General features: G+C 42.2%; 1 long non-coding RNA gene, 1 other non-coding gene and 1 pseudogene across 6 annotated transcripts; 1 reads left to right on the plus strand and 2 right to left on the minus strand.

Annotated features, from left to right (window-relative positions):
- Nucleotides 1–20,666, minus strand: part of LOC127415997 (flavin-containing monooxygenase 5-like) — an 86,607-nt pseudogene that overhangs the window by 1,363 nt on the left and 64,578 nt on the right.
- LOC127416122 (uncharacterized) lies at nucleotides 11,100–17,711 on the plus strand. 5 transcript variants are annotated; one of them, XR_007893052.1, is made up of 7 exons: nucleotides 11,100–11,114; nucleotides 12,008–12,202; nucleotides 12,892–12,958; nucleotides 15,347–15,508; nucleotides 16,006–16,164; nucleotides 17,170–17,443; nucleotides 17,609–17,711. It is a non-coding gene; the product is annotated as an uncharacterized LOC127416122 (long non-coding RNA). The 5 variants fall into 5 exon arrangements; XR_007893051.1 differs by lacking the exon at nucleotides 11,100–11,114 and adding an exon at nucleotides 11,373–11,451; XR_007893053.1 differs by lacking the exons at nucleotides 11,100–11,114; nucleotides 12,008–12,202 and adding an exon at nucleotides 12,358–12,427.
- Nucleotides 13,166–13,272, minus strand: LOC127416549 (U6 spliceosomal RNA). Its single transcript, XR_007893135.1, has one exon. It is a non-coding gene; the product is annotated as a U6 spliceosomal RNA (small nuclear RNA).

Raw genomic sequence — 20,666 nt, forward strand, 5'->3', positions numbered from 1 at the left:
ACTTCCACCTTCTTTTGTTTTTTGTCGATTCGCATTCTTCGTGCATTTCACCCCATACTGGTCAGGGCTGGTCAAAGGTGATTTCTAGTAAAAAAAATAAAAATAAAAGGACTTAAATTGATCTGTTTCTCACCCACACCTATCATATCTCTTTTGAAGACATGGATTAAACCACTGGAGAATAACTTTTATGTTGCCTTTGTAATTTTTGGAGCTTCAAAGTTTTGGTCACCATTCACTTGCATTGTATGGACCTACAGGGCTGAGATATTCTTCTAAAATCTTTATTTGTGTTCTGCAGAAGAAAGAAAGTCATAAACATCTGGAATGGCACTAGGATGAGTAAATAATGAGAGAATTTTCATTTTTGGGTGAACTATCCCTTAAACTAATAGAAACTTTTTGTAAAGTGTTACCAAAGTCTTCATGTTGACATCACCCGAGGAAAGAGCAACAAGAAGATTACATGAAGGTAAACTGACAGGACATTGTATCCAGTCACTGTTATAGAATGAGGTATGTTTGACATTAGGCTCAAAACTGCTTGCCTCCTCACACACTCTGCTGAGCTCCACTGCAATGTCTCCTCCAGAATTCCCAATCCCAACTATCTCTTCCAACGGTAAGGATCAGGGTCCTTATATTCCCAGCTGTGGACAAATGTCCCTGGGAATGTATCAATACCTGTAGCAGACAAACTTACAATAAAATGATTGCAACATAATGCCATTGCTTTATATAACATACAGTATTTGGACACTTAAGACACATAAATTAGTATGCATGGGATTGCATTGAAAACAAATATCAAACCATGTGGCATATAGTTTTAAAGACAGACAGCACAACGTTTCACAATGATGTTTTGTTACGTTTAAAATGAGAAAACAATATGGTTTAAAATAGTTGGACTCTTTCTGGTTGTCAAATGACTTACTTCATGCATCCACTGAAAATGACCACGGGACCAGCTGGTGAAAAGATAACTTAAAAAAAAAAAAAAGAAGTTCATTTTGAGAAAAGGTCTCGCATCTTTAGTTTGCAGATGGCACTTGCTTGATATTTTGTTATGTTTTCTAATGCAATTCATACAATTTACATATGACTAAAGCACTCAAATAATTTGAGAGCATTGCACTGTATACCTGAAAACATGTAATAAATTAGTATCAATGCCACATTTACCTGATAAGAGCCCTGTTATTATTATCAGATCATATGAAAAGATCACTTCATTCATTTCATTCTTCATTCATTCTTAAAGATGCAGTGATCTTCAACATGTTAGTGTGATATATCAGTTGTGCACCTGGGAAGGCTGAGATGGGGGTGATAGGTTGTGTGAAGTGTCCTACACACACGAGTACACCATCAAATACATGCGTCTCCTCTCGTCCATCTCTTTCTGCGGTCACCACCTCCCACTGACCAGAGTCAGAGAAATCTAGCCTCTGCCTCACACTGTGGTCTGAAATATTCACAATCACATAGAACCTGAATGTTACATGTCATTATGAAAGAATGATTCTTATAATCAAACTCAAATTATGGAAGGAGTGTGTGAACTTCATAAACCCATTCAAAATCACCTTGGACCCAACAAAACAATGAAGTAAGTTCTAAGAGAAGGTCTAGTATCATTTGTTCATGGATGACACTTTGATGTTGTTATTTAATGCATTAAAAATTCATACCTTAAAATCCATACGTTGCAAGTCTGACTTGAAGGTGCTGTAGGTGATTGTTTCATGGAAAAGTATGCAAACATTTTTCTTAATCCCTTAAAGATATTAATGAAGTAAGTGTCCTGAGATATCTCGCTGGTCTCTGTGATAGCTGTAGACTTTGTAAACAGCAAACAAAAATGTGTCAGTGGACCGCGGACACTGACGCTTTTCACCTGTCAGTTATTTTGCTCGTTCTCATAGTGTTGTATTTGAAGCGGATCATCGAGGCCCTGATTCATAATGTTTGTCAGTTGAGGGCGCTATTGTGCCACTGTTGACAGACACAGGAACAAGCAATGCTGCTCTTTTGCTCCGATTTGGTCTTAAAATTATCTTCGGAGGGCGGGGTTTTGGAATAAGGGGGCATGGCTAATTCGACGGCTCAGTCACATGAAAGCTTCAGAACGCTAAAATCATTTCCGGCACCTTTAAGTGTCCAAATAGTTATTGGCGCCACTGTACCAGACTGTCTATGCGTGAACAGAGGATGAGGTGTTATGGTGATAACCTGGAAGTGAATGTATTTGAACAGCGTAGAGTTTGAAGTACTGGACGACCATAGAGTTATGCATGTAGTTTGGGTAATGACTGGGCACAGGAAAATCCCTGTAGCACATCATCTCTTGAAGTATTCACTGTGAGAGAACGATAAATGCTGGAACGTTCTGTTTCTGGTTTTTCCTGCAAAAGTACAAGAGCACACGGTTAATCACTCGAAGTTAGATTAATATAGGCAAAAAACACAATCAGCCTATTAATGTTTGCGTAAAGGAATAGGTCACTCAGAAACAAAACAAAAAAAATCTGTCATCATTAGGTCACCCTCATGCAGTTCCAGTTTTCAATTTTTCTGTGGAACACAAAAAGAAGATGTTTTGCAGAATGTCCTAGCTGCTCTTGTACATACAATTACAGCAAATGTGTACTGGGTTTATTAAATGAATAGTTCACCCCAAATTGAAAATTCTCCCCTTTACGCAAGCTTATGCCATCCCAGATGTGTAAAACTTTTGCTTACGTGCAACACAAACCAAGATTTTTAGAAGAATATTTCAGCTCTGTTGGCCCATACAATGCAAGTGAATGGTTACCAAAACGTTGAAGCTCCAGAAGCAAATAAAAGTAATTCATATAATTCCAATGGTTTAACAGACCAACATAGTGCTAAGAACAGACCAAAAACGTAACTCCTTATTTCACTTTAAATCTTGCCATCAGCAGTCTCCTTGGCGATTATGATTTTAAGCCTGATTACACTTTCTAGCACACCGCGTACGCGTCAAGCACTAGGAATTTTAAGGGAGCTTGAAATCATGATCGTGCCTAGAGACTGCAAGTTATATTTTGGTCTGTTCTCACCCAGAACTGATTGGATCACTTCAGAAGACATGGACTAAATCACTGGAGTCTTATGGATTACTTTGAAGCTCCAAAATGCACATACAGTAAAGGCAGCATAAAAGTTTTGGTCACCATGCACTTGCATTGTACCTACAGAGCTGAGATATTCCTCTAAACATCTTCATTTGTGTTCTGCAGAAGAAAGACACATGTGGGATGGCATGAGGGTGAATAAATGATGTGAATTGCACTTTTTGGGTGGACTAAACCTTTAAGGTCCAAAAAAAGAGAGACAAAGATTAGGGATGTAAATCGATTCATATATTAATCAAATTACATGATATGCTGATTAGGGCGGCATGGTGGCTCAGTGGTTAGCACTGTCGCTTCACAGCAAGAAATTCCCGGGTTCTGTGTGGAGTTTGCATGTTCTCCCCGTGTTCGAATGGGTTTCCCCCATAAGTCCAAAAACATGACATCGTTTGGAGCGTTTGTTTCGGAACCAAGCGCGTTTTTTCGCTTTGTTCAGGCATATGTGAACACGGCAATCGCACTCATATCCTCTCCAAAACAATCGGTTGGTCGTCTCGGACCGATTGCAAACGGACTCTGGAGCGGTTCTCTTGTTGTGAGAATGCAAACCGATCCAACGAACCAAACAATATCCCTATAAAAACCATAAACATAACCGAGGGATCTTTGGAGAAGACCTCTGTAGATCAGCACTTCTCTGTAATTCATCATCAAAACGTGGATAGAGCCTTTTGGTGACTATATTAGATATAATTGCACATTTAAAATAGGAGCCGTTTTATAATTCCTGAGGTAATTTCAGTGCGATCATTTCTCTCTTTTGGATAGTGGCACAACACGAGTAGGACGGCGTTAGCAACTTTTTGACAAATAAAAAACATGTTTACGCGGCTTTACTCTGCTGTTTGTGTGGCTGTGGGTGTGTGTACGTGCGAGAGAGGGAGAGAAAGAGAGAGATCTGTGAGAACAGGCAAGTTTCAATGGAGAAATAATGCAAGAAACTAATGACGGATAAAAATAACCATGCCGGAAACTTTACAACTCATATCCATCCGAGTGACGGATAATTTGTATTTGGAGCACAACCTCTAACTGGCGACGCTCGAAAATTCTCTAAAATTTGTAATGGTTCACACATTTTTTTTTTTTTACAGGAATATCGTTTTAACCGGCATGTCAATGGATGAGTTTAATCCTTGAACAGCGAACAAACATAGTGACCAAAACAATTCAATGGAACCAAATCTTCGGGTGAATGTTGCGATTTGTTTCAGACGCCCCCTAGTCCGGATTGGCCGCCGGACGAATTGTTTCACCGCGCTCCGCCCATGCCCCCCTCGGCCCATTGGACGGCCGACGAATGGTTTCAGGCCCCGTGCTCGGATTGGCCGCCGGACGAATCGTTTCACGCACGGGTCTCCCTCGCCCCGTTGGCTGGTCGACGAATTGTTTCGGGGGTGCGCGTCGCTCCCATTGGCTTGAGGTCTCACCAGCGCGCGCTGAGAACTGCACTGCTGGGCTTCATGCGTAGTTCCCTTACGACTCGGTACACTTGACATTGCGTAGTTACGCATATGGGGAGTGCCTTCGTACAGGGCCTAGTTGAAACCTCTCTACAATAACGCCAATATTCTAATATTGGCTATGGTGTTGGAGCCCCGCCTGTTTTGGCGCGAAACTGTCCGCTATAAAAACAGGTGCGCAGACACCATTTCCTCAGAATTTCTTCCTTCAAGACGGCGATCATCTCTCGTCTAGAAGCCCTCTACCTTCGCCGTCGATATACACAAGTCAGCGGGCGGAATCTTCGCGGGAAATCTTTCCGCTCCCCCGCAGTGTTCCGGCGAACATCACACCGCCTCGCCGACTGACGCTTCGCTGGCGAACGGGCCTCAGCATCCCGATTCCCCGCAGCGCTTCGGCAGGGTTTGTGTATCCTTACAAAGCAATTGTGTATTGTATACTGCGTGATATAAATATATAAATTCATATATATTTACACCTAAGGGAGTCACTTACGCGTTCGCGTCTTTTTAAAGATGTCGTTCCGTAAGCGTTCCTTGTGCGAGAGGCACATCCCGCCGTCAGATCAGCATGAGAGCTGCGTTTACTGTCTGGGCCGCGCCCACGCAGAGTCTGCCCTCATGGAGACAGACTGCCTCACGGTGTGTGCATGACTCTCAAGACGCTTCGCTCGTGAATCACCCTCGTTCTGAGGGACGATTCAGCCTCAGTTGCCCTCCCACCCGCCTCTTCTGTGATACCCGAGGGTTCACACGAGGAGGCACGGCGGGGCCACGAGGTCGAGCAGGGTGACTTTGAGGTGGCCCTTGCGGCGGCACACGCCCCGCGAGCCCCTCAATCTCTCCGAAGCGCGTGTTTTCCAAAACGCTATGTGCGAGACGAGCTCCGGTCTTCTGAAAGAGCGGGCGGCCTCGTCTCGCGCAGCGGTTCTGACGCTGGTTATAATAATGACGATGTCATTACGTCTCTCGCTGCATCAGGCGAGTGGTCAGTGGATGAGGCTGCCGCCCCTCCCCCAAGCGAGGGTGAGAAACGTTCACGCGCCACTGACAGGGAGATGCTCCGCGTCCTTACTAGGGCGGTCGAAGAGCTTTACCTTGAGTGGTCTCCCCCAGAGGAACCTGAACAGTCTCGCCTTGATGAATGGTTCCAGCAGTCCGGACGCCGTCAAACGGCAGCGTCCCGCAAATCTGCCCCATTCTTCCCCGAAGTTCATAACGAACTATCCAAATCCTGGCGCGCGACCTTATACGGCGCGCTCGCGCAGCGACGCCATCCTCTTTAATGTGGATCACGGGGAAGAAAACGGTTATTAAAGCGGCACACCTCTGCCCAGCGAGTAACGGAGAGTGGAAATCACGCCGCATACAACCTTCCAAACCGTGTCGACAAACGTCCGCACTGGCGGGAAAAGCTTACTCGGCAGCAGAACAAGCTGGTTCAGCACTCCACACAATGGCGGTGCGCCAGGAATTTCAAGCCAAGCTCCTCAGGCAAATGGACGAGCACGGCTTCGATCCAGAGATATTCAAAGAGCTCCGCGCCGCTACAGATTTAGCGCTGCATACCACGAAAGTCACTGCGCAGGCCACCGGCAAGTCCATGGTCAACCTGGCAGTTCTGGATCGACGTATACGGCTGACCCTCACAGAAATGAGTGATAAGGAAAAAGCCACTCTTTTGGATGCTCTAGTCGAGATTCGCGTTCGAGGGAACAGCGTATCAATTCAAAGTCCTGCCCTTTGGACTGTCTCTGGCTCCTCGCACATTCACGAAGCGCATTGATGCGGTTCTCGCCCCTCTGAGACTGAGCGGCGTACGCATCTTAAACCACCTCGACGATTGGCTGTTACTGGCGCAGTCAGGCTTTGTTATGCCAGCACAGAGACTTACTGCTTCAGCCATTCTACACTGTCCATCTCAGTTCAAACTGGGGAGAATACTTCCACTGAAACCGTTTCAGAAAGCATTGGGATTTATGGCGGCGGCATTCCATTAGGTCTCTTACACATGAGACCTCTTCAGTGCTGGCTGAAGCGCCATGTGCCACGACGTGCTTTGCGCATCACTATATCCCGCCGCTGAATAGTTGCTTTAGCACCACGGACAGTGTCGCGTTCTGCGAGTTCTGTCGCGCTGGGGCAAGTTGTCACGCAGTGCCTAAAGCAGTCGGTTGTATTTATAGCCTTAAAAGCTTTTCAATCAGAAATATAAAAGTGTCATGTCCTGGTTCGCTCAGACGACATGACAGTTGTGGCATTTATAAACCGCCAAGGCGGAATTCCGGAGACTTCACCCTCAAACTGTATTGAGGATTTGGGAAATGTTCGGCAAAGCAGAAATCGATCTATTTGCCTCAGTGGAGAATGCCCACAGTCCCCTCTGTTATTCGAAGTCCCAAGCCCCTCTGGAAGCGAATGCAATGGCACACAAATGGCCGGCGAAATGCAAATATACGTTTCCCCCGGTATGCCTTATTCACTCTGTCATATGCAAAGTCCGAGAGGACAAGGAAATGGTTCTATTAGTTGCGCTGAAATGGCCCAACCAGCCATGGTTTCTGGAAATGATGGAGATGCTGTACAGCTTGCTCACCATGGGAAATACCGCTGAGGAGGGATCTCCCCTCAGGCGCGAGGCACAATCTGGCATCCCCAGCCCCAGCTGTGTAACCTGCATGTGTGGCCCCTGCGCACTACACACGCCAGAACTGATGCGTTCAGTCATGAACACCATTTTACAGGCCAGAGCACCGTCCATGAGACGCCTCTACGCACTAAAATGGAAAGTGTTCACTGATTGGTGTCTCTTACATGGCAAGGACCCAGTCGACAATTCATGTCTGGAGTTTGGCCCCGGTCTTTCAAGAGCCACTGTCAAACCCAGGAAAGGCTATGTACCCAAGGTCCTAACCACGCCCGTCAAAGCGCAGGTGGTTCACCTTCAGGCCTTCTTCCCTCCTCCATTTAATTCGGATGAGGAACAATCATTGCATTGTTATGCCCTGTACGGGCACTACATGCATATGTTGAGCATACTTGCCTGTTCAGACTGTCTGATCAGCTCTTTATATGCTATGGAGGATGCACAAAAGGAATGCCCGTCTTCATACAAAGGCTCTCTCACTGGATTGTCGATGCAATTGCCCCGGCTTATGAGTCGCAGGGTAAGACTTGCCCAATTGGTGTTAAAGCACACTCAACTAGAGGCATGGCCTCCTCATGGGCATGGACGAATGGGGTGTCCTTACAAGACATATGTTTTGCAGCAGGATGTTTCTCTCAAAACACATTCGCAAGGTTTTACAACCTAGACGTAACATCACTTTTGCTATTCATTAGTCAAATATATATATATATATATATACACACACACACACACACACACACATACACACACACACACACACACACTTGTGCCCTTCACTTTAAGTATGGGCTCCACATCATTTGCACAACCGCCTGCATCAGGCCGTTATAATTTACCATAAAGATGCAAGCACTTTCATTATAAATATACTCCCTTCCCGACTGGGTTCATAAGGAGTTAATTCATACTATATGACTAGTTCATATATTCGTTATGAGTGCTCTCCTCCTGGCCATCACGAAGATCACTCACTGCGGCATGCTCATGTCAGTCGCCGTCCCACAAGACTGCGCCGCCATGTTTCTTCTCTGAGAAGTTATGCCGTGTAGTGTGGCATGATGGGATTCTGTTCCCAATATGCGTAACTACGCAATGTCGAGTGTACTGAGTCGTAAGGGAACGTCTCGGTTCCGTACGTAACCTCGGTTCCCTGAGACGAAGGGAACGAGACATTGCGAACGCTAGCCGCACTACAAGACTCAGAGTTCCTGAGGTACGAGCGGTGCGCTCCTTGTTCTCAGTCAGAAATTCTGAGGAAATGATGTCTGTGCACCTGTTTTTATAGCGGACAGTTTCGCGCCAAAACAGGCGGGGCTCAAACACCATAGCCAATATTAGAATACTGGCGTTATTGTAGAGAGGTTTCAACTAGGTCGTGTATGAAGGCACTCCCCATATGCGTAACTACGCAATGTCGAGTGTACTGAGTCTCAGGGAACCGAGGTTACGTACGTAACCGAGACGTTTCCTCTTGTGGCCCTCTGAAGGTGTGCTTTCACAATGATTTGTGACAGTAATAGGGCACAGCTTAATTTGATTATCAAATTATTGTATTCATCTGTTAATGGGTTTTTGGTTTTAAAATAGGCTGCTTTCATGCTGATTTTTTTTTTTTTTTTTATAGTTATGCCGTGGCTTGGGAAAAATGAGAAGGCCTCTTTTTAGATTTGTCTGAGGATTTCAATAAAGGATGTGTTTTTTGTCATGTTTGGCTTATATTATCACTGCTATTATCTTGTGTATGGAGAAAATATTTACATAGCCAGCTTTAGTTATTTGACTGTTGTAGTGTATGAGGGTGGGTCATCACCACCGCAAAACAATAAAGGTTTGTATTTCATTCCATACATAGGATTCTTAATCACACTTACAGTATGTAATTTATTAATGACATTATTCTGGTAGTTGATAATGAAGTAATGACATTGCATGACGTGGTTCACACAATAATTGCTTACATTTGATCTGGCATCCCAATGCTACTGTGATGCACCAGGTCACAAGTATCACCTATTATGTGCTCATTTCTGCATGTTAAACTACTGGATGAATTCTCAGTGTATTAGAAAAGCACTAACTCATTGGGGCCTGGGTAGCTCAACAAGTAAAGACGCTGACTACCACACCTGGAGTCGCAAGTTTGAATCCAGGGCGTGCTGAGTGATCGCACTCAGGAGCAACCAATTGGCACGGTTGCTAGGGTGGGTAGAGTCACGTTGGGTTAACCTCCTCGCGGTCGCTATAATGTGGTTCTTGCTCTCGGTGGGGCGCGTGGCGAGTTGTGCGCGAGTTGGAGAATAGCGTGGGCAGGTGCGCAAACACCATTTCCTCAGAATGTCTGACTGAAAACAAAGAGCGCATCGCTCGTGCCTTGTAGTGGAGCTAGCGTTCCCTTCATCTCAGGGAACCGAGGTTACATGCGTAACCGAGATGTTCCCTTATGACTCAGTACACTTGACATTGCGTTTATTAACGCAGATGGGGAACAGAAACCCATCACACCACACTACACGACATAACCTCCCAGAAAGGAAGCATGACGCTGCAGTCTCGTGGGACGGCGACCGAAAAGAGTATGCCGCAGTGAGTGACCCTTGTGTTGGACCAGGAGGGGAGCACTCAGGACGAATATATGAACTATAGTCATATAGTACGAATTAGCTCCTTCATGAATCCAGTCAGGAAGGGAGTTTCTTTATAATGCAAGTGCTTGTGACTTATGGTAAATTGCAACGACCTAATGCAGGCGGTTGTTTAACAGATGGGGAGCTCGTCCTAAAGGGGAGGAGCATAAGTATATATATATATATATATATTTGGCCAATGGATAGCAAGCACTCTAAACAGAGAGGACTTGTGAAGAGAGAGACATTACGTCTAGGTTGTATAACCTTGCGAATGTGTTTTGAGAGAAACATCCTGCTGCAAAACATATGTCCTGTAAGGACACCCCATTCGTCCATGCCCATGAGGAGACGATGCCTCTAGTTGAGTGTGCTTTAACGCCAATTGGGCAAGTCTTACCTTGCGACTCATAAGCCAGGGCAATTGCATCGACAATCCAGTGAGAAAGTCTTTGCTTGGAGACGGACATTCCATTTGTGCGTCCTCCATAGCATACAAAGAGCTGATCGGACAGTCTGAACTGGCGTGTACGCTCAATGTATGCGTGTAGTGCCCGCACAGGGCATAACAAATGCAGTTATCGTTCCTCATCCGAAAGAATGGAGGAGGTAAAAGGTATGAAGGTGAACCACCTGCGATCTGAAGGGTCGTGGTTAGGACCTTAGGCACATAGCCTTTTCTGGGTTTGACAGTGGCTCTTGAAAGACCGGGGCCAAACTCCAGACATAAATTGACTGATAGTGCATGTAAGTGAATATAAGCCACCGACCCATTTTACTGAGGCCAGAGCCAGCAGTAGTGCGGCGGAGAGCATGCGCAATTCTACAGAGTCCAAAGGTTCGAGGGGGCCCTGCGAGAGCTTTTAGGACTAAAGTTAAGTCCCAAGTCGGGACTGTAGCCGGCCGAGGTGGTTTAATCATCTTGCTCCTTTAAGTGTTCAGCTCCAGGTTGTTTTGACTGCACCAGACAGCCAGCTGTTTAACCTCCCTTCTGTATGCAGACTCATCGTCATCTCGGATGAGGCCGATGACAGCGGTGTCGTCTGCAAACTTCAGGAGCTTGGCAGAGGGGTCCTTGGCGATGCAGTCATTGGTGTAGAGGGAGAAGAGTAGTGGGGAGAGCACACATCCCTGGGGGGCACCAGTGTTGATTGTACAGGTGCTGGAAGTGAATTTCCCCTGTCTCAGGAGCTGCTGCCTGTCCGTCAGAAAGCTGGTAATCCACTGACAGATAGACAAGGGAACAGAGAGTTGGTGTAATTTGTTCTGGAGTATAGCTGGGATGATGGTGTCTAAAGCCGAACTGAAGTCCACAAAAAGGATCCTTGCATATGTCCCTGGTCTGTCCAGATGTTGCAGGATATGATGCAATCCCATTGTACAAAATTCCCTGCTCCATGCATGCGCGAGTCAAACATGTTCAAACTAATTTGGCGCATGCGCGAAAGTTTCAGTTCGGCAGCTTCTCTGTAACGGAGTTATCGCCTGGCTTTTGTTTGTTCCTTTAGAAGTCTGTTTTTCTTGGTGTGGTGTTGTTGTGGGTTCATACCTCAGTAAGTAACAATATTTATCACCATTGTAAATATGTTTTAGAGAGTGTCAAAGTGTTATTCGGTTAATCTTACCTCAGAAATGTTTCTATTATAATATACATACAACAGCGGTAACGTTCGACGAATCAGCCCAGCTATTTGCTATCAAAGTGTTTATTTATTTCTACAAGTCTATCGCTTGTCACAATTTGTTAAAGAAAATAGGCATTCCGTGCTTAACCGGCATATTAACGATTATAAAGAGCGCACGGCAGTGCTAAAGCATAGCGCGCACACTTTTGTAACCTGACACCGCTTGTCAGTAGCGGCGGCGGCAGACTAGTTCGCTTTAATAGTTGCATTACAATATGCTCTTGTTTACTGTTGCATTATCACGAGTTTAAACGTATCAGTATACGCACAGTCATTAACAGTGTTTATTTTGCCATGTCATATTAATATTGGTATATACATATTTTTTGTAACCACATATATCCTCATCCACACAACTGAAGCTGTGCATCGTATTATTCACTTCATAATAAATATTTGTATTCTAATCTTCACTCTGGAGCAGATCTTTCTGACACAAGACGTACCACGATCCATCTACGCACAAAACTTCTCACACCCATGTTGACCGCATCATCCACATACCTGTTTGCTCCATAAGCAAATTGAAGGGGACCTAGAAAGGGTCCAGCGATGTCCTTCAGGTGGGCCAACACCAGTCTCTCAAATGACTTCATGACCTCAGACGTCAGGGCGACAGGTCTGTAGTCATTAAGTCCTGTGATTTTGAGTTTCTCTGGGACAGGAAAGATAACTGAGCGTTTGAAGCAGCATGGGAACTTGGAGGTTGAGGGGGTGATTTAGTGTGTTGATCAGCCAATCAGATAACCTGTATTTACATGGACATTTGTGTCTCGTTAAACGAAATTTTAGTGTACAAATGTGACCCTTTTCAGTAAAACCTCCTCGGATCTGCATGAACTAGGTAAGTGACATGTTTTGCATTGAAAACGGCGAAAGTCGTCGATAAGTGACAAGTTCAGTTTGCATCCATAATCGATGCATTTGTGCATGTGTAGTTGAGGCATGGAGGATGAGGGGATGATTTAGTGTGTTGATCAGTTTTGGTCGACATCTTTGGGAAAGTTGACATGTCCTGCGGTGTGACGTGCTATGCTGCATCTACTATTTTAAGCATTTTGCTGATTCTGTTATAATTAGTATTCATGCAGTTTTTAAATGCCTGCGTACACGTTCAGATCGTTTCGCACTGTTTTTGTCTGCGAAATATCTTAATCTTTCAGAACTTTTAGACAAGGCAATGATCATTTTCCATTCCGTTTCTGATGATCGATCAATACCGAAATCAGATTTATATAAATGCGGCCTACAGTCAACACAGTAGTAACACAGTGTAACATAGTTTTGTGTTTGCTTTGTGCGTTTCAGGTGCCAAAGTTTCTAAGGTTTTTCAGCCAAACTGCAGCGAGAGAGATGCACAACAGTTACATTAATGGTGAGTACATCTCAATCATTTTTACATAAATATATTATTCGTCAAAAATCTGTTTGTAAGAGTTGTATGTTCAACAATAAGCCAGTGTGGCGCTGTTGAGCGAGGTCACCCTCTAGCGGCGGGATTGCATAAATACATGGGATCCGGCATTTTTCACTTCATACATACAGTAGATGAAAAAATTACAGTAAATTAATAATTCATAATCAAAATATGGAGCGCTTCACGAATTTGCGTGTCATCCTTGCGCAGGGGCCATGCTAATCTTCTCTGTATCGTTCCAATTTTAGTATATGTGCTGCCGAAGCAAGCACAAACTAAGAGGTTTGAAGGCATCTATTAATACCATGGACCTCCAAGTATCTGTCTGAGAGGTGGTAACTGGACAAATGACTTACTCAACTCACTTACAGCAGCTGTGACTACATCATAGTGACAAGAATGCACACATAAACCTGTAGACCTTAAAAACCAGTAACATTTGAAAAAACACCGTTTTGTGTAGGTTTACCGTAGGATTCCTCTGAGCTACAGACCATATGCAAAAGAGCCTGCTCTCTATAAGCTGGGATTGGACCTCTGAGTGTGACATAGTGGAGCTCTTTGTTACGTGTCTCGTACCATCCCCCCACAAGACTTCCCCCTGGGGCAAAGGCCGGTCTCTTGATTCACAGAAGAGCACAGAGGGCTGTGGCGCCACAAGTTCTCGTCTCAGAACAGCCGATGCAGTGAAAACATGGTGCGAGACCCAGGGAGTCTATGGTCTAAGTAGCGCAACGCTTGCAGCCATGTTTGATCCGATCTGTTCTGTCTTCCCTTGTTGTACGCCAGATCAGCCAGTAGAGGCTTGACTTCAAGATCAGTCCTGCCTTAACTCAAACATAATGTGCACTTTAACATTCTCATTCATAATGTAGTTTTAAAAAGGTTTCCAAAAGTCTTTAAATAGCCACACTTGAATCAGTGTTGTCTACTTCTTCCTAGTCTACTCTCTTTGTCATCTTTAAGTTTTTAGGGGTTTTTATGTAGAGTTAAATGGCCCTAAGTGTAATTATAAGGATTTCTTTCCTGCATACACACGGAATAAAAGAGCTAGTGGTAAGGCAGTAGAAGCCTATATGACCTATTTGTTCATGTAAAGATTTGTGCCAGCCATGTTTCAGATTCCTCAGTTTCTAGATCAAAAGCTAGAAAAAACACTGAAGACAAAATACAGGTTTGATACTTTTAACAGAAGGCTGCGGCACCATGAAGCTCTAATTTATGAACAGGCAGTGAAAACAGTATTTTTTGATCTACTGTATTTATTAAATGAAAAATGCCACAGATCCCATGTATGTATGCATGCATAAAGAGCGCAGCCTCTGCACGTGATATATATATATATCAGTCCCACCTAGGGATGGGAATCGTAACGAATTTTGCGATTCCGATTCCTCTTAACGATTCCAGTAATTCTTTAAGTACTTTTTTATTTTTATTTTAAAGAATCATTTGGAAATGAGAAATGCAATTATTTTTGTATTTACTACCCTCTGCTGTCTGTTACCAAATAATGAGATCATTTTAGATTTGTACAGAGAAGATATAACAAATCAGAAATAAATTTAAATTTAAAATCTTGTAAAAAGGTGTGATTACAGACTTTTTAGAGACATAAATACAATCCAATAATAGATCCTTACTCTTAAATAAACCTAAACCAACAAGAAAGGTGATGGCATATTTCATTAATTTGTTTATTCTTTTTTATAAAATTCCTCTTATTACAACAACTCTCGTGTAATTTTAATTATACTTTGTCATACTAGTCAGTAACTGCACTGCTTGATTTAAGTCTCACAGCTGATCATAAAATAAACAGTAACCGTTCCAGAGACAGTTTAGACAGTGTTTTGAAGCCTAATGTTGTACTTCAGGCTTGTGAGACTTCAACGGTTCTTATTTAATTTCGAGTTGGACAGTCATAACTTGCGCATCAGTATAAAGATTATTACTTTTATACTGGACTATAAATGGAAGCGCTGTATGTTTTGGGCTGTAGATTCAAAAGAGCCGGCTCGAGTTAAGGAATTAAATACACTGGTAGAACTGTGTGATTTTACGCTGTAGAGTCAGTAGAGGGCAGCGCTGCTGCAGAGATGCGCTGCTGGAAACACTAGCTGTGTCTCGTTTCGAAGGTATGGAAAGCCAAAAGGGTCATAATTCACGTGCTTTGAAACGCCGTTTTCTAAAAGCCGTAAGGCGTTAAGTAAACGGCGTTTGGCGTTACATAAACGCCGTACGCCGTCACAGGTTAAGTTAACGCGTGTTATTTTAGCGCCTCACGTAACTTAATTAGCGCATTCATTTGCTCATGTACATAACTCCTCCTCTATCGCGTTTGAGGTATCTACGGCAAGTCGGAGGATTCAAATCGTTAACGGCAACGATGGCAACGAGGGAAACGAGGAGCTTTGTCTCGCAGTGCAAACGCACATTAAATGACTGCAGCCGACTTTTGTTGTCGGATAATCCAGGACCTGATGTCTTTCAGTCATCATTAAATAGGTAAGGATTTTGTCTCTACTGTCCAAAACAATTTATTCAACTACTCGCACAGAATTTGACTCGGGGTTTGAGTTCAGGTTTAAGGTTTAAGTTCAGTGGAGGGGGTAGTATTGGAAAATCAATGATGTACTCATTCTCATAACTATTTTTACATTATATTTACATTTTCAGAATTGAAACCATGCAGAGGAGTCTGGATTGGGAAGGGGGGAGGCTTATAAATGCCCAGGCTGCAGATGAAATTATCCATGGGATAACAGAGTTTATTCAGATGGTTCAGAATTTAGACAGGACAACACATGAAGGTTTCACACTGAAATGAAACTCGTTCAAAGATAAAAAAAATTGTATTTCTTGTTGAGGTTGTTCCGAATAGTAATTATTGAGACAATCATAAAATCGTTCAAAAATCATCCAGTTCATGGAAAAATTGTTTAGTTTGCTTTGCTACTCAATGTTTTTCTAAAACAGAGCATGGCATAATAATATTTCTTCAGATGGATCTGGGTATCGACCACCATTAATTAGTAGTGGATCAGAAGGTGCACCATCTTATGCCATTACTCGGAGTCAGCTGTCATTTCTGAGGACTTGCGGTTTTACAGTACCGCAGGTGTTCTCCACACATCTTTATCCACAATCAAAAGACGATTAAGGTAAGTTGTGATTGTATTACATACACTGTAAAAAGTGCTAACCTGCAGTGTTTGCTTGCTCTTTATTCATGTAACCTAATGTATTGAGGCTGATTCAGTGATGTTAAGTTATATTTTTGAGTTTAATAAAATTAATTATTTTCATTTTACTACCTGAAGCACAAATTTTAGGTTAACAACTTTTTGTCCATAAAGAAATATTTATACAACAGCTAGTTCCGGTCCTCTAATCTGATTCACACACTTGAATATTTAGTTTTTTTTTTTTATGTAGTGTGTTGCCTTATTGAGACCTTATGGATTTTTGTGGGTAGATTCAATGCTCAGGACAAATCAGGGACTCGTACACAACTATCTTAAAAGACACAAACGGTCACTGATCATCGAGGAAGCAACACACAAAATTAAGAATCAAAGGGATATAAGCTTTTGAACAGGATAATTTCTGTAAATTCAGTTATTTTGTTTTGTGTTATATACAGTAGGTACATATCTGTCAATTATAATAATAGTAATATCTTTAATTATTGGCACCTTTCAAGACACTCAAGGACACCTTACAACATAGAGGCAAATCAATAAAATAAAAAACACGAAAACGAACAGGAAGCCAGTGTAGTTGAAAAAGAGTAGGTGTTATATGGTCAGAAGTACGTGTACAGCTAACAGTCCTTACAGCTGAGTTCTGAATGAACTGCAGTTGGTGAATTTGTTTTCAGGAACACCAAATAAAATAATTGCAGTAATCAATCTGTGATGTTACTAGAGCATGAATAAGGACTTCAGTACTATACTTCATAAGGGCAGTAATAAACAAAATGCAAATTTTAAGATTTCCCTTGTAAAATCGTTTAAAAAGTGCAATGTGAACTTTTGTCTGTATGTCTAAAATTTTGTATGGGGACAAAATTACTGAGTGCATTTGTATGATCTGTAAAGTCTATTTTAGGGATCCTACTACTCCATATTAAAACCCATACTCCCTGCTTGGATTTTTCTTTTCAGGCGCTTCAGTATGTTGCAGTATGCTTCCTATTCAGACATGACTGATTCAGCCTTGGATGAAAATATTCGGGACCTGGTGGCTGGAAATGATCAGCTTGGCCCAGAGACTGTCCGGGCGCAACTGAGAGCAGAGGGAATCCGGGTGCAAAGATGGAGAGTGAGGATCAGTTTGCAGCGTGTCAACCCAAGGGCTGCAGCCCTCAGAGCAGTGTCTCAGAGACTCCGTAGAAGGTCTTGCATTATGGCATCTGGATGGAAACCACAAACTAATAAGGTTCATGCAATTCTCACCAGTTTCTTTAAGTTACCCATTAATTAGGTTTATTAAAATCTACAGCAAAATGATACACTGATAGTACTGATGTGTTGGGCAGTAATATTCTAGTTCTCTTAAGCTGTTGTTTTTCGCAACTAACTATCTAATATATTACTAATTTAGATGGAGGATCGTCATTCATGGTGCCATTGATGGCTACAGTCGGCTCATCACTTTTCTCCGTGCTGCTAACAACAATCGCAGCAACACTGTGATGGATTCTTTTGGATGCAGTCTCCAAATATGGAGTCCCTTCCAGAGTGAGGACCGACTATGGTGGAGAAAATAATGCAGTTTGCTTGTTCATGAACTTGTTTAGAGGCACTGGCCGAGGTAGTGCTCTTAGAGGAAGAGGCACACACAATTAGAGGATCGAGAGACTCTGGTTGGATCTCTGGCACGGCATGACAAATGTCTACTATGACCTGTTCCATTTTCTTGAGACTTGGGCATTGTGGATGTAGACAATGAAATGCACATGTGGGCTCTGCATTATGTCTACATACCAAGAATTAATAAAGACTTGAAAATTACTCAAGGCAGTGGAACAACCATGGAGGCACCCGACTCTATGCAGATTTTCATCCGAGGTTGCCTGGCACAGCAGAGACGATCAACAACTGCAATGCAGGACATATTTGGACCAAGACCTCAGACTCTGCTGGAGGAATGACTGCTCCAGCACAAGATACCAGCGAGAGCCATTCTGCAACAGATGCACTTGATGTCCATTGGCCCGAAAGGTTAACTCTACCTCCAAACCTGTTCACTCTGAGTGATGAGATGCAACAACTTGTGGGGCAAATTGATCCACTTGGAGGCTCCCGAGAGAGTCTTGGAATGGATGTCTTACAGAATGTTCTTCTTTTCTGGGAAATCAGGTGACTTAAAGTACATTTAAAGCAATAATTCACCACTGGAGTCATACAGATTACCTTAAAGTCAGCATGAAATCAAAATCGACCCCATCTATTTTCTTAATGCATGTTACTGGTCTTGTTGTGAATGATTCATGCTGTTTTGTTTATTTTTGTCCTTTAATCTTTTATCAAAATATAACTCGCTCTTCCGGTGATGCAACAGACTCATCTCTGTATGCAGGATTTCACCAATCATTCGGTCTGCTTTAATGCTGGCCCTTCAGCCTGTCATGTACACAATCCTGGCTGGCATCAAAGCAGCTAATATGTAGAGATGAAGAGGTGTCATAACTTCTGCTACTTTTCTTTAATTTCAAAGTTGTGACTTTAAAGCTGCCTTGTGCTTTTAAGAGCTTCAGAGTTTGATCTCCATTTACTTGTACTTTATGGAGAAACGACACATCTGTCAGGTGTGAATAAACAACTGTTTTTTTATGATGAAATAACTAAACAACTTAAGTATTAATTGTGTAAAATAAGCATTCCACTGTTTTCATTCCATGTGTATTTTCTTTTGTGACAGTTCTTGTATTGTCATTGCTTACATATGTGGTGGTGTAAGATTAAACAATTGTGTTTTAAAAAACAAACAAAAAAAAACAAATATTAATTAACTCTGTCAAAAATGTGATGAAATTTACAGATCTGAGCTTGTTGCTCCAACAAGGATAAAGTAAATGAGTTTCCACAAATGTTAAGAACACTCTAAAAAGTGATTAGTAAAGGAATAGTTTGCCCAAAAAAACAAAAATCATTTACTCACTCATATTCTGCAGATTTTAGAAGACTTTTCATCTGTGTAGGTCAATTTAAGCAAGCAAATTGTGGCCAGACCTTAGAAGATCCAAAAGCACATAAAGGCAGCATAAAATTAACACCTACCGCTTCAGTGGGTTAGTCAATGTGAGAACAGACCAAAATGTTACTTTTTTTCTCTCCACATCTGGTTAAAATGACTTTTAGCTGTCTTTATGTGCTATTTGGAGCTCCAAAGGTCTGTTCACTATTCACGTGCGTTGAATTGATTTAAATTCTTTTAAAAATCTATGTGTTCAGCACATCTGGGATGTCATGGGGGTGAGTAAATGATGATAGAATGTCAATTTTTGGGTGAAGTAACCCATTAACACATTCAGAGACAGAACAAATGAACAATTACATCAACATATTCACAACAATTAAAAAAATAATAATAATAACAGTCAACTCTATATTACACCAAACGTAGTGACTAAAATGCCACTTTCCATATATTCCAGAAAGTCTTCGAAGTCCTATGCATTGGCAGCCTCAAACAATGCTGCAGGTATTTGCTTCAGGAATATCGGCTTCATTCCCATGCTGGTGTAGAAACTCTATTTTGGGTTCTACTGGAAGCCCAGCCGAGAATGCTAGTAGATCCTGAAGCAAACACGATCATTTTTCCAGTGTCAGAGGATATGAATTTCCTTCTGTGGAGGAATGAACACACAAAAATAATGTTAACCACTAAAGAGATGAAGAATGGTTTCTAAAGTAATAGTCCATACAAAGAGACTAGGCCCAGAAGAGGACCTCAAAATTACTTCAAATTGTTTACAATTAGTAACACTAGAAAGTAAGTTTGTCAGTCAGCATGAAGATTTTGCAGGCCCTCCAGTCAGACATACAGACAAATACCACCTTTGAAGGTGAGATTTGAGAGCAGCAGTATAAAAAAAGATTATTAATAAATGATAACTCAAATGTAGGTCTGTTCCTTCTACAAAGCTGTCTTATACCTTGAGAATAAAACAGTCAGTGGTCACCATCTACTATCACTGTATATATATATATATATATATATATATATATATATAAACAGTGTTTAGAGCATTCTTCAAAATTTCTGCTTTTGTGTTTCATAATAAAAAGGAAAGAAAAATGGGTTCTGAAGGCAGGGTTGTCAGTTTCACTGTATGCACAATCACTTTTGCATTTTTCCTCAGGAGCATATCTATCTATCACTCTTCTTTCTATCCATCTCTCTGTCTGTTGGTCTTGTCCATAACCTTATTAGTCCAATTTACATTATTAGATTACTGACTAGTAACATCCTAAGATAGCTTTGATGTAAAGGTTAAAAGTTATGTAAATACAGTATATAACTAATAAATGTCATGGGTGGAAAAAATATCACATACGACATCTAGTAAGTAATCATTTTGATTTAAGACAGACAGGACATAAAGTAGCTGTAGTAGCTTTATGCTACACGCCCCCAAAAAAGAAAAAAGAAGTGT

The sequence above is a fragment of the Myxocyprinus asiaticus genome, chromosome 25, assembly GCF_019703515.2.
Source record: "Myxocyprinus asiaticus isolate MX2 ecotype Aquarium Trade chromosome 25, UBuf_Myxa_2, whole genome shotgun sequence".
Taxonomy (NCBI): Eukaryota; Metazoa; Chordata; class Actinopteri; order Cypriniformes; family Catostomidae; genus Myxocyprinus; species Myxocyprinus asiaticus.